Source organism: Culex pipiens, chromosome 1, assembly GCF_016801865.2.
Source record: "Culex pipiens pallens isolate TS chromosome 1, TS_CPP_V2, whole genome shotgun sequence".
Taxonomy (NCBI): domain Eukaryota; kingdom Metazoa; phylum Arthropoda; class Insecta; order Diptera; family Culicidae; genus Culex; species Culex pipiens.
Window position 1 is genome coordinate 87,863,218 of NC_068937.1, and position 15,267 is coordinate 87,878,484.

The 15,267-nt window shown below is 39.2% G+C and overlaps 1 pseudogene; it reads left to right on the top strand.

Moving 5' to 3' along the window:
• The first annotated feature begins 4,321 nt into the window (after window positions 1-4,321).
• LOC120425818 (uncharacterized) lies at window positions 4,322-13,871 on the top strand (annotated as a pseudogene).
• Window positions 13,872-15,267: the final 1,396 nt, after the last annotated feature.

The window sequence follows — 15,267 nt, forward strand, 5'->3', positions numbered from 1 at the left end:
AAATACGGGTCTTATTACTTCGGCCGAGGAACCCCCACAATAGTTGTGGGCCCGATCTTACAACTTTTTAATCGATTCATGCAGTTTTTCTAAGGGAATTTTTAATAAGATAGACTAAAATAATGTAATTCTTGATAAATTTTAAACAGCAATCAGTAGTTGAACATTAGAAATGACTTTTTTTAACAGAGAACTGTTTTAAAACCTGGTGCATGTTCAAGTTGAAATTGGGTCCACGTCGGACGTTTGCAGCTCATTTATTTTACTTTTTTTTCATTTGTTCACGAACCGTCCTTTGTGCCGAGCAGTCGCGTCTACTCATCTCTGCTTATCGCCCGAAGGATGGATAAAGTTCCAAAGAAGAGGAGACGCTTTAAAACTGGACTGGGCTTGAACAGGTTCAGGGACGTCGGCTGGGAAAAGAAGGCTCATGCTCGCATTAAAGCATGAAAGCTTGTGTTTCGCGTGATCAGATAAGATTAAGATGGGAAAATATTTATTTTTGCAAAATTCTTCCAAGTGGCAGCAACGGATGTCGACGGTGTCTGTGAAGATTCTTCGGAACAGCTTTCGGCTATGGTAATTTGCTGGAAGAATTACCACAAACACCTCGTAGCCTAATGAGGCCACCCATTTTTTTTTTCGCGTGCACGAAAGGTTAGTGTGCTGTGTTTTAAGGTTTAGGTGCATCTTTTGACTGTTGTTACTGCATTTCAACCACAAAAGTATTTGCAATATGATTTTTTTTGTGAAAATTGCAAAAAATATCCTTCTGAACTAACACTCAAACAACAAATCAAAACAAGTTGCCTAAAAACTTCCTTCAAATATACTGCCCATGATCGCATAAATGTCCCATATGCATTTTCATCACTTTTGAGTTATTGATGCAGTTTGGTTCAAAATCGTGTGCTCTTTCAAAAGAGCCTATAACATCCAGTACTTTGTTCTAGAAATCAGGAGGAAATCCAGTTTTTTCGTGAAAACTTAACACGTAACCTTATATGTGGGACAAACTTCAAATGCATTTTTCTCAGCTTGCTGTTTTTGCATATGGGACATTTATGTGAACATGGGCAGTATAGTTCAATAGAATTTTTCTCTACTTGGAGCAAACTGGCACCATCGCCAAAGGTGTTCGTTGAAAAGTCAGGAACACATGGAGCGTTATATACACACTAAAAAAATATTAATTTTACATCTAACTGAATCTAAAATATGATATAAAAAGAAAGCACGTAACCTAATAATCAACTTAATATTACATCTAACGAAACGCAATTACAACACGGGACGAAAAATAATCCCTCAGTTTGAATTGGCATAAAATTCTAGCTCATGTGATGTAATTTCCTGTCTCGTTTAATGCACATAACTGGAGCATCTAACCTTATTTAAAATTCAAGCAAGACGCGCAATTTTACATCAAAAGACACAACATTCTACACGTTTTAAGCTGAAAGTACCGCTTTGTTTCGCAGCGTGTACAGTCGTGTGGTAGCCATCTTGCTCGAAGGAGGGAAAATTCAGCGGAGTAGAATTCGAGATAAAATCGGTAATTTTTAAAGTGAAAATGCCCCAAATAAAATGTCCAGCGTGCGATGTGTCGTTCAGTGATGTTGACGAGTGCTTCCGGCACGTGAAAGTACACCGAGCCCGAGTGATTAGTTGTCCGGAATGTGGTGTGAACTTTCGATCCCTGGAATCGTTCAAAAAGCACTTCCGGCAGCGACATTTTACGAAGCCGGTTGGTCCGGAATTACAGTGTCACGTAGATGGTTGTGGATTCTCCGACCAGAACTTTTTAAAAATATCCAAACACGCCTCGGTCCATATTCTCTCCGGACAACCGGTTTTCTGTCCTTTAGGTTGTCGGACATCGAAACCGTTCGCAACGGTGAACGCTCTACGTATTCATCAAATGTATTATCATCGGAACCAACCAAAACTACCCACCCCAACAGACGAGACCAGAGGCTTACCGGAAGTAGGCCAATCAAGGCAGGAAGAATGCATGGAAGTGGACACTGTGGTTCCTGAAACACAAGAATCTTCACAGTCTGGTGATCTGCGTCGCATGGAAATGATTTTTGGAAGTTTATTCTTAAAGTTGCTGTCAAAGAACCATGTTCCGGATGCGGCTATCCAGGAAATAGTATTAGCGCTAGGGGAGGTTGTGCTGGTCCAGTCCAATAATGTGCGAAAAACGACCAGAGCAGAAGCTAGTTCATTGGACACCGACGAGACAAACCGGAAATGCGTGGAACCATGCCGAGATACGAGTGTTCTGGGTCGATGTTTCGGTCCAACCGGTTTATTCCGCTCTGCATACATGAGGAAAAAGTTTTTTCGTACAAATTTTAGATTCGTGGAACCGGTTCAAGTTAATCTACAGCGGGACAAGGAGCACAACGAGTGCTTCTACTACTACGTTCCGATTCTTGAAACTCTAAAATCGATGCTAGAAGATGAAAAACTGTTTGACGTAGCGTTCCGGGACCGGAACACACGACCAGGGTACCTGTCGGATTACTGTGATGGCCTGAAGTTTGCCAAGAGTGATTTCTTCGGTAACAACACATTGAACGTATTCATTTACCAAGACGCGGCCGAAGTGGTCAATCCCCTTGGTAATGCAGCTGGCCGCCACAAACTACTTTGTGTTTACATGGTCCTGGGAAATTTGCCACCGCATCTGAGGAGCCTGACTGAAAATGTCCAATTAGTGCTAATTTGTAGAAACAAAGACTTCATGTATTTTGGACCAAATCGAATCTTCCGGCGCCTCATTGAGGATGTAAAAGTACTCGAAACCGAGGGGATCGAGGTTAGCCGCGGATCGGAGAATGTTCGTGTTAGAGGATCGATTTTCACCACCCTCAACGATAACCTTGGTGCGCACCAAATCTGTGGACTAACTGAAAACTTCTCGAGAAGCCCTCATTTCTGTCGATTTTGTTATATAAATCATTCTCAATTTGATGCAGACTGCTTGCACCAAGCAGCACCAAGGACACCGGAAACACACTCGCAGGATCTACAAGTAATTGAAGCAAACCAAGCCGTTGTACCGTACCAAGGAGTAAAAAGGAACTTATTCGATTTTGGAGCGCCACCTTGTGTTGCACACGACCTATTCGAAGGATGGGCAAATTTCGATCTTTTCCTTATCTTGCGAAAACTGGTAGCGGATCGTGTAGTTAAATTGAACTATCTGCAAGCTCGAGCTAATTTCATTTTCCAAAAACTGAAAATCAAGACAAAAATTGACCTGGATTTGACGCGCAAAACAAAGACAATCAAAGCTAAAGCTTGCGATATTTGGCATTTTATTCAAATCTTACCGTTAGTTTTGCTGAAAAGTAGTATTGATAGCACAAATCCGTTGTGTAGAATGGTGCTATTGATTAAGAACATCACAGACGTGGTAACATCACCGATAATCTCAACTGATCAAGTGTATCTTCTCGCTGCCCTGATAAGAGAATATCTGGAACTGAGAGTTGGTGTGTTCAATGACCCACTCAGGCCGAAACACCACTACACCACCCACTACCCGAAGATGATTCGCTGGCTCGGGCCGTTGATGTCATACTGCACATTGTTTTGTGAACGGAAACATTGTTTTTTCAAACGGGCCGTTCGCAGCACGCTAAACTACAAAAATGTGCTGCAATTTTGCACGGAGCACCACCAATACTACCAAGGTGTACTAAACGAACAGGGTCTGCGATTTGAAGACAAATTTGCCCTTCAAACGTTTCTGAAAAATTACAACGACTTGCCATCGACAACTAAAGAGGAATTGAGCGCTTTTGGGTTGCTGAAACCAGAACTTATCTATGTTGAAAGCGGAAGTTATCAAGGCTACAATTATAGAAAGGATAGCTTTTTGTTCGTGAAACATGATGATTACTCCGAGTCGATAGTATTTCTCAAATTGAAATTAATGATTTATGACAATGAACAAAACAGCATCTACATGTTTGGCGAGAAGTGGTCAGTCGTGGACATACACGAACGAGGAATCTTACAAGCGAACCAAAACGAGGAAGAGATAATCTGCCAACTGATTGAGAATTTCATTGATAAAACGCCCATTCAATCGTTTATTGAAAACAACACAGAATATCTATTTATTACCCACGCACTTCCTCTGCAGTAACAGCAGCCGAACCATGGAGCAAATAACAATCTTCAAGATCTGCGATCTGCACATGAACAACCGCCAAATGATTGCCTGCCAACCAAATAGAGAAAGTGTTCTTGATCATGGTAAATATTTTCTTTTGATCTACATTTTGTATTATCTAAATTTTCCTTTTGTTTTCCACAGGATCTTCAGCTCTACAAAAGCAAGTGAACCGAATCCTTCTCGCCGCGGACGGTTGCGAAATTACCACCGATTTGGTCTTAACAGCGTGTCAAAGTCAGCTGCTGATGTTGCTGAGCCAGGGCGAAGCATGGATGTCGTTCGGTTCTAACACCGTTCCGGTAGAGGAAACGGCAAATTCGCCATTCCGCGTCGAAGTACCAATTGGTAAGTTTGTCAAAAAACCTTCAAACGATAAAAAATTATCTTCCATTTTTGCTGTTCGTTTAAATATTTGAGTATTAACAGTCTTACCTGAGATCAGATCTCTAAAGTAGCAGATGATAACAATGTGCGAAATAAATTTAAATAACGTTAGCTGAAATGGTATTTTTTATGAATTAATCAATCTTCGTTTGTTTACTTTACCTACCTGCACGGTAAACATAAAAAAAATACGGCGCTCACAGATTAATATACCCAGTCATGAAATATTCTAGCAGAGCTGCTTCTGCCAGAATCCTGCTAGATTTGTTCTAACGTTTCAGCTAGAATGCTGTTAAAATATCCAGCTCTGTTAGGACTCTGCTAGAATTCTGTCAGAATGCCGCGACTGGGTTTCATCAGGCAAATCAAACAAAAATACCTACACGCTTACTTGAAGCTTCTCAAATATGACTGTTATTTTAAACATCTTGTTTGGCTTATTTATTAGGCGCGCTGCGCCAAACCGAAGTGCGCATCACTCCTGTTTAGCCATGCCAGATGTACAGATAAATCTGTATTTTACTGATTTTTTGATCCCAAAAATTGACTTTGAGTGTGATGATTAAAAAACTTAAATCTGCTCTAAAAATCAAGCATAACATTGTAATAGGCCGGAGCCGAAGTGTAAACAAAGAGTCTATCCTGCTCGTTCCTAATGTAAACATCAACTGACGTGAGCAGGATATACTCTTTGTTTACACTTCGGCTCCGGCCCTATTACAATGTTTTGCTTGATTTTTAAATATTTTACTGCAGTTTCAAGCCTATTAATCATTACACTCAAAGTCCTAACAAAGCTGGATACAATGTTTTGTCACAATTCGTCTTGATACAGATAAAATACAGATTTATTTTTAGGAAAATACAGTTCTCCCATAAAATAATCTGGCATCGTTGCTTCTGTTGCGTGGAACAATGGAACAGAAAGTTCCGGTGGCATGTTTCGAGACGAGTTTTTTTCTGATCACGCCTTTCGTCGGACAGGAAGTAAATGTTGGCCTCCGTCAAACCTAGAGGTTAGGTCGTTTGCTCAGTCCAGGTGTAGGAGTCGTCTCCATGAGTCCTGTCTCGGTGGAGTCGCTGATAGGCAGTTGGACTAACAATTCAAAGATCGTCAGATCGAATCCCCGGGGAAGATGGAAGCTAAGGTTAAAATGAGATTTGCAATTGCCTCCACAATCAAGCCTTCAGACACCTAGTTTCGAGTAGGAATATCTCAATCGAGAACGCCAAGGCAATGCTGTACAGCGAACAATTAGTATTTTTTGTGAACAGCAGGAATTTGACCAAACAAACGCACCAAATGTTTTATGTTTTGATCTTGACGCTACTAAGGTTATTTTTCAAAAGGAAATGAAAAGCCAAGGTTACATCTTTTTGTGAAGTTACCTTCGAATAGTCTAGCAAAACAATATAATAGGGCCATTTGTCGAAGTGTTAATAAAGAGTCCATCCTGCTCATTCCTAATGTAAACATCAACTGACGTGAGCAGGATATACTCTTTGTTTACCTTTCGACACTGGCCCATTTACATTGTTTTGCTTGATAGTAGCATCCTAAAGATGAAAATTGTGTTTTAATAAAAAATAATGTGATTTAAGCAGATTGAGATATTATTTGCAGATAGTAGTACTATTTTTTCTCAAAATTTATTTTCCATTACAGGTGACAGCAACACGATCGGCGAAGATTACAATCTCGAGCTAGCTGATGAAATCATTCTTCTGGAAGGAGGACACACTCAAGATGCTACGGAAATGAAATCCTTTAATTTGAGTGACCTACACGTGAAGAATCCGGGGTTTGACGCGCCGATCGGAGAATTTCCGGTGGCTCTAACATCACCATCTACGTCTACGTCCACCGTCCAGAAGGCCGCCGTCACTGCTCGTGCTGCCGACGAATGTGAACCCAGCAAAACCGATGAAAACCGATCGCCCAACGTCCCGACGAAGCGGCCGGTTGGGCAGATTAGCATCGTGAAGCCAAAGAGGAAGCTTACTACAGATATGAAGTTTCATAGTTTCCAAATAGATTGGACAAAAGTGAGCGACCGGCTTTTGAACAAGTTCAAAGATCATCAAGAATTCGTAGACAAAAATCCCGATAAACCCGTTCCGCGAGAAGTCTGAATCAGCAACGATGACATCAATGATTTGATCCCAGTTGTCGTTGAACAGCTCCGAGCGATCGATACGGACATTTCAGCCGACGTTATGAAGTCTGTAGCGCTACAAATCACGGGAAAATTCCCTTGCCTCGATTTTCCCGACGACGACGGTTTTAAGGACGGCAAGGGTTTCGTGATGATCAAGTCGAAGTTAATCAACAGGAACAGTTATTGCAAACGATTCAAGGAGGGAAAAGTAGTCTCGTCGTCGCGATCTGATCGATCAAAACAATTAAACGCAAAGTCCGGTACGCTAAAGGAGTATTGGGAAAACACGGCAGCTGAATGTCCCAAAGCCGCACACTCGATCCTGCTGCGCGATGAACCGGATTTGCTGACTGATTCTGTTCTGGAAGAAACGCAGCCTTTCGTGCGAGTTCTACTGAACAGTCAAGACACGCATAAAATGCTGTCGAAGTGGCCTGTTCTGCGACGAGCAAATCTTCTTTTTTTTTTTTTTTTTTATTTTTTTTTTTTAATTTATATTTATTCAGTTTTTTCTTTTCCATGTACATTCATTCAGTTAAAATATTATTGAGTGTCTAATCACAATCGATGACTTTTCACCTCAATTTTAAATACTAGCAACTTTCATATATTCATGAAATATTGTAGCTTTCGCTATTCAGTGATTTCAAATGTAGGAGGTCCTACATGTACAAAAGGGAAAAGGGATACCTTAAAACTAACTTATAAACTATATAAAGAGCGGATCAATGCAGCTGAAGACTGCAATGATTTTTGTCGAAATGCATCAATTATCTTATTGGACATAACATCCAAAGTGTCAACTTCGGCTAATTGATGAAGTTCACTGGTGCTGAACCAGGGAGGAAGTTTCAGAATCATTTTCAGAATTTTGTTCTGAATCCTCTGAAGTTTTTTCTTCCTGGTTAAGCAACAGCTTGTCCAGATCGGCACAGCATAAAGCATGGCAGGTCTGAAAATTTGTTTATAAATTAACAGTTTATTCTTGAGACAAAGTCTAGAATTCCTGTTTATAAGTGGATACAAACATTTAATATATTTGTTACATTTAACCTGGATACTTTCAATGTGATCTTTGTAAGTAAGGTTTTTGTCAAAAGCAAGTCCAAGATATTTCACTTGATCCTCCCACTTTAAATTTACCTCATTCATCTTTATAATGTGATGACTTTTTGGTTTAAGAAAATCAGCCCTTGGTTTGTGAGGGAAAATAATAAGTTGAGTTTTTGCAGCATTTGGAGTAATTTTCCATTCTTTCAAATAAGAATTGAAAATATCCAAGCTTTTTTGTAATCTTCTTGTGATGACACGAAGGCTTCTACCTTTGGCGGAGATGCTTGTATCATCAGCAAAAAGTGATTTCTGACATCCTGGGGGCAAATCAGGCAAGTCAGAAGTAAAAATATTGTATAAAATTGGACCCAAAATGCTTCCTTGAGGGACGCCAGCACGTACAGGTAGTTGATCAGATTTGCTGTTCTGATAACATACCTGTAGAGTACGATCCGTCAAATAATTTTGAATAATTTTCACGATATAAATCGGAAAATTAAACCTTTTCAATTTCGCAATCAAACCTTTATGCCAAACACTGTCAAATGCTTTTTCTATGTCTAGAAGAGCAGCGCCAGTAGAATAGCCCTCAGATTTGTTGCTTCGAATTAAATTTGAAACTCTCAACAACTGATGAGTAGTTGAATGCCCAAGGCGAAATCCAAACTGCTCATCAGCGAATATTGAATTTTCATTAATGTGCGTCATCATTCTATTAAGAATTATTCTTTCGAATAATTTACTAATAGATGAAAGCAAACTAATGGGCCGATAGCTTGAGGCTTCAGCAGGATTTTTATCCGGTTTTAAAATCGGAACTACTTTGGCATTTTTCCAACTACTGGGAAAATATGCCAAATCAAAACATTTGTTGCAAATTTTGACCAAGCTACTTAAAGTTGCTTCAGGTAATTTTTTAATTAAAATGTAAAAAATGCCATCCTCACCAGGGGCTTTCATATTTTTAAATTTTTTGATAATAGATTTTATTTCATTCAGATCCGTATTAAAAACATCATCTGATGAAAACTGTTGTTCAACAATATTCTGAAATTCTATTGAAATTTGATTTTCAATAGGACTCAGAACATTTAAGTTGAAATTATGAGCACTCTCAAACTGCTGAGCAAGTTTTTGAGCTTTCTCCTCATTAGTTAATAGAATATTATCACCATCTTTTAAAGAAGGGATTGGTTTTTGAGGTTTCTTAAGAACCTTTGAAAGTTTCCAAAAAGGTTTGGAATAAGGTTTAATTTGTTCGACATCTCTTGCGAACTTTTCATTTCGTAGGAGAGTGAATCTGTGGTCAATAACCTTTTGCAAATCTTTTTGAATTCGCTTCAGTGCAGGATCACGAGAACGTTGATACTGTCTTCGGCGAACATTTTTCAGACGAATCAGAAGCTGAAGATCGTCATCAATAATGGGAGAATCAAATTTGACTTGGACTTTAGGAATAGCAATATTCCTAGCATCCAAAATTGCATTAGTTAAAGATTCCAAGGCTGAATCAATATCAGCTTTGGTTTCTAAAACAAAATCATGATTTAAATTATTCTCAATATGATGCTGATACCTGTCCCAATTAGCTTTGTGATAATTAAACACAGAACTATTGGGTCTGGTAACTGCTTCATAAGAAAGTGAAAAAGTTACTGGAAGATGATCAGAATCAAAATCAGCATGAGTCACTAAAGAACCACAATACTGACTTTGATTTGTCAAAACCAAATCAATTGTTGATGGATTTCTAACAGAAGAAAAGCAAGTTGGCCCATTCGGATATAAAACCGAATAAAGACCAGAAGTGCAATCTCTGAATAGAATTTTACCATTGGAATTTACTTTTGAATTATTCCAAGATTGGTGTTTGGCATTAAAATCACCGATGATCAAAAATCGAGATCTATGCCGAGTAAGTTTATTCAAATCCCCTTTGAAATAATTTTTATTTTCCCCAGTGCATTGGAAAGGCAAATATGCAGCTGCAATCATAATTTTCCCAAAAGAAGTTTCAAGTTCAATGCCCAAACTTTCAATAACTTTTAACTTAAAGTCACGTAACGTGCTATAAGTCATACTACGGTGGATAACTATTGCAACTCCACCGCCATTTCGATTCATTCTGTTATTGGTTATAACTTTATAATCTGGATCACTTTTCAAATAAGTGCCAGTTTTTAAAAATGTTTCGGTTATAACAGCAACATGCACGTTATGAACTCGTAAAAAGTTGAAAAATTCATTTTCTTTCGCTTTTAAAGAGCGAGCATTAAAATTCATAATATTGATGGAATTACTTAGATCCATGATTAAACTTCAGGGTAAGAACAACATCATTCGCAAATTTTAATCCAATCTGGATTGCTTCCATCATGGATGTAGCATTACTCATCGTTTGAATCAAACCAAACAGTGAGTTTTGCAAAAAAGTCATTTTTTCAAACGTAACATCGCCGAGATCAGAAGATCCCAAAGCGTTGCCAGCAGAAAAATTTTCAAATGAAATTTGAGGTACCTGCCCAATTTGAAGATTGGTAGAGGATTTAAAATTCGTGGATGAACCCGAACCCGAAACGACGTTGGCATAAGAAATACCATTGCTGTTACCTAACTTTTCCATGGTAGGGGTATTGTTCGAGTGAGACAGCACGAACGTTTGATTTAAAGATGCAGGTACAACCTGACTTTGAGAAAATTTCGGTTTGGATTTCTGCTGATGCTTAGCACGAGAATCCAAAACCTTTTTTCTGATGGGGCAATCCCAGAAATTTGATTTGTGATTTCCACCACAATTTGCACATTTAAATTGGGTGACTTCTTTCACGGGACAATTGTCCTTGTCGTGAGAAGAATCCCCGCAAACCATGCATTTTGGAACCATGGCGCAATGATCAGTACCGTGACCGAATGCCTGGCAACGCCGGCACTGGGTCAGATTCTGGCCATTACCGCCATGTTTCTTAAAATGCTCCCACTTTACCCGTACATGGAACAAAAACTGTACTTTGTCCAAAAGTTTCAAATTGTTGATTTCATTTCTGTTGAAATGAATCAGATAAAATTGTGAAGTCAAACCAAAGCGAGAAATATTCCCGTTTGATTTTTTCTTCATTGGTATTACTTGGGATGGGGCAAAGCCAAGCAACACCTTAAGTTCGTTTTTGATCTCATCCACCGACAAGTCGTTGGAGAGACCTTTCAGGACCGCCTTGAATGGACGAGCATTCTTGGTCTCATACGTGTAGAAATTGTGTTTGTGGTTTTTCAAATAACCAACAAAAGTTTGGTGATCTTGTAAAGATTCCGTCAACAAGCGACATTCTCCTCTTCGACCAAGCTGGAACGAAACCTTCAAATTGCAAGTTTCCTTGCAATTCTTTAGTTGCGTTCGAAAGCTGGCCAAATCAGAGACGGAAGTCACTACAATTGGCGGAGCCTTTACTCGTTTCTCGACGGCAGAAGGCTCAGTACGAGGAGAAGGATCCTTGTCAACAGTTTCGGATAAAACACCGAAACTGTTTGCCAATGGAATTGGAGGATTGACCTCACTTTCAGAATCAGAATCAGACCTCGGATGAGGCTGTTTTCTTTTTCTGTTTCCGTTAGCCGGCTTAGCGTTCAAACGCTTCACCGACGTAACGACCAAATCTTCAGAAGATTTGCGTTTACCTTTGTTTTGACGCATTTTGCAAGCAAAGTTCTCTTAAAAAGATGGCTTCGTTTGTAAAATACAAAAAAATTTCAGGTGGGGTTAGTCTTGAAAAGACTGTTTAGAATTTTGGAAAGTAACTCAGGTAGTCTTTAAAAAGACTGTGAATTTTGTTTGAAATAACTCTGAGCTTAGGTAGTAAAAAATACCGCAGCTCTAGTGTCCGTTCACCACGAAGGTTCGCAAGACACTTCGAGCAAATCTTCTTAAATTTCATTTCGAGAAAGCAACCGGCCGAAACCTCAACGATCTGTCCAAGTATTGGAATGCAAAAAAACTAAAATGATTGATTACTCTCGTACTGTAAAAAAAACTATTCCACTCGGCGGCGAGGCAACGACACTTCAAATCTGCACATTTTTGGCGTTTCTTGTGGGAGAAGAGATCAACAAGCTGATCATCAACAAAGAGGTAATCATGCGTAAATTAAGAATAAAATGCCTTATTTTTGTCGCATTGCTTCGGAATACTGCATTAAACATTGAATGCAACAAAAAACTAAATACTTTTTACTATATATTTCAGATGGGCACAAGCATCGACGATATTTTCACGAATGAGGCCAGTCCAGTGATAGTGGGAATCGGTGAGTCCAGCCATATTTTTAATTGATTAATTATTAACAAAACACAGCTCTATAACTAGGTTCAGAACTTCCTCCAACGTTTAATGCACTTTGTGTTTTTGCTCGACTTTCATGTCTGTTTGTCTGTGGTACAAAGGTTTTGAACTAATAAATCGCCCTGATCTTATTTTGGGCTACATCCCAATTCAAATTGATGGTTTTAGATATTACACCGACCAACAAAATTTCTGCGCAGGCTCAACTGAGGAGAAGTATGAAGTTTGAGTTCCTCAGAAACAAGTTCACTTTGATTTTTTCAAAAATATTTTGGGCAGGGCCGAATGGTTTTTCTCCAAAGTTTGTTTGCCGGGTCCGGTGCTGTAGTGGCTAGCGTGGTAGTCTCTCACCACAGTAAGGCCTGGGTTCAATCCCAGACGGACCCGGTGGCATTTTCGAGACGAGATTTGTCTGATCACGCCTTCTATCGGATGGGGAAGTAAAACGTCGGTCCACTTGCGTAAAAGAGGTTTTGGGTGACTCACCACACATAACCTTCGGACGCCTAGAAATGAGCAGAAACTTGCAACAGAGACCACAAAAGACCCGGGGGTCGTTAAAGTGGATTGCTTTGCTTTGTTTCTGGGGACCTCAAGCTTCATGCTTCCCCTCGAGTTTAGCCTACACAGACATTTTTGTCAATTTTTGTTGGTCAGTGTTATGTTATGCTCCATTTAAATGTTCTAATACACTCAACCCCCGTTGGTTGGTCACTTTTTCGTTTGACCAACGAGGTATCCGTTCCTTGGCCAAAGTCAAACTAAAAAGTGACGAACTGTCACTTTTTATACGGGACACACACTTACTATCAACCAATCATTTGGTAGTGTGTGTGAGCTCCGTGTAAAGAGGGTGTCAAACTAAAAAGTGACCCCGTTCGTTTGATAACAGTTGATGTCAAACCATCGGGGTTTGAGTGTATTTTAGTTTGCAAACCGACAACTCTAGCAAAATAATGCACCGTTGTGGATTTGTAAACAAAGAGGGTATCCTGCTCACAATAGAGGATGTTTACATATGACTCTTTGTTTACAAACCCAGAACAGTCCTTTTGAATTGTTTTGCTAGAACTGGGGTGAATCAGGACACATAAAGTCAATTAGTTTAGGGGAGTTTTTGCTTAATATTTTAATTATTCTCGGATTAAATACAATCTAAAGAAGTTATATAAAGTGCTTTCGATGAAATTTAATAATCATTTTATTTTTCATTTCAGATGTTGGTGATGACAAGCACATGTACTACGCAGTAGCAGAAAAAACGCGATTAACTGAAGGCACCTTTGATGTTCTGGAAGCGGTTGAGCAGTTGATGGCGGTGTATTACGTGTATAATTTTATGTACTTAACCGGAAGTTCTAAGTTTCTAGAACTCATTCAGGAATATTTCCTAAAAATAATCCCCCTTCGAGGCTCCAAAAGCCAAGCGACTCGCGTCGGTGGAAGACAGCGAATCGTCAAGCGTGTGATTCAGGCGCTTTCCACACACGAACTAGATGCCGCTGCCACTGACGAATAACACGACTCACGCTTAACTGGACTACGTGGCTCGGTCACTACTTTTACTTTTTTTACACTTTATTTTCTTTACCGTTACGGGTCTGCCTAACCATAATTAGTGATAAATAGTCAGGATGAGAAAATATTACTAGCTTCAAAAGCAAAGTCACCACCGCTAAACATTGAACTCAATCGAATACAACTACTTAAGAAATAAACAGTTTAAATGTATAATGCATTCACCTTATATTTCATGATATTGATTTGGGAAATTATGAGAAACAAGATAATTATGTCACTCAAGCTTGAATTGACACGTATTTTATTTGATTTGACTAGCAAGAAGTTGAGCAAAAAATGTAAACAATCCACCAAGAAAAGATACATTTTTGACTCGCTTCTTTCTTGATGTAGATCAAACTATATTTCACTTAACTTTTTACACATTTTTAAAATTCTAGGATTTAAAGTAGCCCAGTCAACTCAATCGGAATTCTGAAACGGAATTCGATTCGAATCGTTTACGTATTCCGTTTAAAACGCAACAACCGATTACCGGTTGTTGCGTTTGAAACGGAATACGTAAACGATTCGAATTGAATTCCGTTTAAGAATTCCGATTGAGTTGCAATTTTATTTTTGACGTAAAATTACATTTGCATCCAAATTATGTTAGATGTAAAATTACATTAGCTTTATAATTATGTTCGATGTAATATTACATCTAGAGAAAAGATCTCTTTTTATGTCGTGTAATTTTCAATTCGATGTAATATTGTGGGTAATTTGACGCTCCAGTTATGTGCATCAAATTAACAGAAAATTACACGATTATTTTTTGGTGTGTAGTTTCGAACGTGCCAACACTGTACTTGCACATTCGACGAAAAGCTGCGCAAAGAAGGTGATGCTTTCAGTTGGGACGTTTCCTGTTAATTGCTTTGCCAACGAATAGTCTTTTGCAAGCTCGCATGAAGCTTTTGCACGAGAAAGGTCCCCTCGTTCGATGCTATCTCATTGGGTCCCCCCATAAGCTAAAGCCATTGAAGGGAAAAAGCCATTGGAGACGTAAGAGCCTTTCAATAAAATAATGTCATTATAGCGAGTCGTGTTCACTGTGCTGCCGGTGATGTTGCTGATTCATCATTATTTGGTTGAAACAGTCATGGATTAGGATTTCAGCAGATCTCTAAAGCTAAGCAAACTAGTAACCAAAACTAATTATTTTTTCTCACTTTCATTTAAAAATATATAAAAAGAATTCTTATTCCAAACAGCCTCGAGAAACCATCAATCATAAATTGCTTGCGCTTGCTACGGGGCAAAAGCTTCGGAACTTATCCATGTGGATTCACTTGAGCGAGTAAAACTTTTCGCACTGGAACAAGTTATCTCATCCCCCGGAGCCATTTCTCCGGATAACGAACACGGCACAATCAGTCGCTGAACTTCTACAGCCCTGCCGGGAGCAAAAAGCTAAATTCCGTGCACCAGGCTGTGGTAGAGAACCTGGAGCTTATTAGAGAACGGACATCTCAAACCAAAAGTGCCAATCGAAGCACGAGAACTGTCAAACGGAGGTACCAATCGAGCAAAAGACAAAGGATTTTGATCGATTGGTACCTCCGTTTGACAGTTCTCGT